Genomic DNA, 2,500 nt, shown 5'->3' with positions numbered 1-2,500 from the left:
TGAAAACATTAGTCACTAGTTACTCTGCAGATATACATTATATTATTGCGACCGAAGGTCGCATATACTCTGAAGAATCGTGTCGCTTGAGTGTCCGAAGCCTCGTGACCGTCCTTCCGAAGCCTCTGTGATGTCAGTGTGATGTCAGCGAGTTGTGACATCACTTCCTGTACAGGGCAGCTACACGAAATGTGGATAACACTATATATGGAGATAGTCCAGTCCATCATGTCATATGGGACTACCGTCATAGAAAGTAGCCATTGTTAGGCCGGAGTCAATGGCTGTCTGTCTGACTGCCAAGTCTGCCATTGACTTGCAGCGCATGAACGCCGCACTGGAGCGTGAAAACCAACAGGCCTGATGGAAAATGATACATGGCCGCAGGCTTTGTGACGTCCCACATCTTATGTGCTGGGCATACTACTAACCGACGCCAAGGACCTCCAGAGGCCATACAAAGAGTATCTAACCCGAGGCCCCTTACTAAGTAGCATACATTTACAACATACCTTCTCCAAAAACATCAATATTGAACTCCATATGTATATGGATACATACATGTATTTTTATTAATAAAGGATAAAATAAAATAAAAATGCCATAGATGGGCATTCCCAAAAGCAAAATCCCTTTATGCCCATATATGGGGATTTCTGATGTCATCAATCTCTGACCCTAACTAGCTCAAAAGCCTGCTTTACTCTGATTTACACCCTACCTTTCCAGATGATGACCTATTGGGTACACACTTATGTCCAAATATAGAAATCCCAAGGCATCAAACCTAAGCTTGGCTTTACTAATTAACATATGTTTCATGCCCATATATGGAGATCCCTGTCCCAATGTTATCAATATTAAGGACATATCTGGAAATGCCCATTTTTGGTAATGTCCACATATGGGCATGTTTTGACATAACATAGTCAGGGAACTCCATGTATGGGCATAACATTGATTCTGTGAGTGTGCCATGATTCTGTGAGTGTGCTGAGCTCCTAGGGTTGATACCCTCACAAAAACATGAACAAACTCCCCCCAGAATGACAACAACTAGAATCGTCAGAGAAACGCTGTGGTTGGCCAGATTGTCAAGAATTGGCGCGACCTCGCCCTTTAGGGCGAGGTTGCATGTCACCCTGAGGTCGCATTCCACCCTTGGGTGTCTTACTAGTTATAAAACATACATTAACGACTTTAACCCTATTTTATACCGAGGCTATTTGAAAATTGATACTTTAAGAATTTTAATGCCAATACTTTTGTACTTTTGTAATGTGCGAATGTGGGGAACAGGATGCAATGAGTTAATTGGTCAACTCCTGTTTGAAAGTGTCACATGGATTAGACTTTTGACGTGACGAACTGTGTGACATTACATAGATCAGTGCATGTCTAATAGCCCAAAAAATGCTCATTGGGATGGAGGGACCGCGGAGGATTGGTAGTCCTTGTCCAGCATTAGGCAGCCTGTAGTCCTGCGTAGCCAGACAACTATTCCACAATCTCCGAATGCTATATAGAGTCTGGAACTACAGCTCCCGAATGGCGAGTACGGAAGTAGTCACTGGTGCACTGAACTGTAGTCCCATTGGAAACATAACAGAAGCACACTAGCACATAGAGAGTCATTCAAGCGGCATATTCTTGTTATGCTATACAGTAGTTTAAGAAAACATTTGAAAATATCACAGAGGTAACACCAACAACACCAGAGAAAGACGAAATAACGCCCCCAAAAATATTGAAAGAAGACATAACGCTTCCAGTAGGACTTACCGCTCTTGCACCAAGGGACCCACTGAGCAATTTGAGGGCTATTTAAAAGTCGTAGACGTCACCTGACGTCTAGCTAAAAAAGGTCTCTGACAGGTCTAAAAAGGCTTTTTTTCAACGGCTAGATTTAAACTAGTAATAGTAGTAATAGTTATTAAAATGATTTTATTTAATCAAAATTCATTGAATAATGGTGGGGGCAGGGGTTTGGGGAGACAGCTGTGTGTGTTTGTGTGTTTTGCTGTCAGAGTGAATTATGTAACTCAGAGAAGTATAATATGCCGTCCCAAGCTGCGCCACGGCATTATGCCGTTATTTATTACACTTCTAGAATGTTTCAAAGGACTTTTTAGACGGCTTCAGACGTCTAATAGCCAGAAAACTGCTCAGTGGATGCAAACTGCCATTATTAAGGTTTAACCGGGAGATCTAATCATTTCAACCTATACTGTTAGCATCCGATAATGAACAACATGATAAAAATGTAAAAATATGTTTTGTAAATATGTAAAAAACGTTTTCATCCCAACGTTGATATATCGTTCAACTGGAAACATCAAATGACGGCTAAAACTAAACTAGTATAGTATAGAGTGATCTTTAGCTCTTAAAAAAAAGTTTTTTAATCAACAAGTATGGAATAATGGATTAAATGCAATCGCCTAGAATCGGTCTATATAAAGACGGAATCTAGCCCGCTGAAATTCCGGCTAAGCATAAA

Source organism: Nannobrachium achirus, assembly GCF_963921795.1.
Source record: "Nannobrachium achirus genome assembly, chromosome: 23".
NCBI lineage: Eukaryota > Metazoa > Chordata > Actinopteri > Myctophiformes > Myctophidae > Nannobrachium > Nannobrachium achirus.
The sequence above is the reverse complement of the archived record's forward strand: the minus strand, read 5'-3'. Positions refer to the sequence as shown.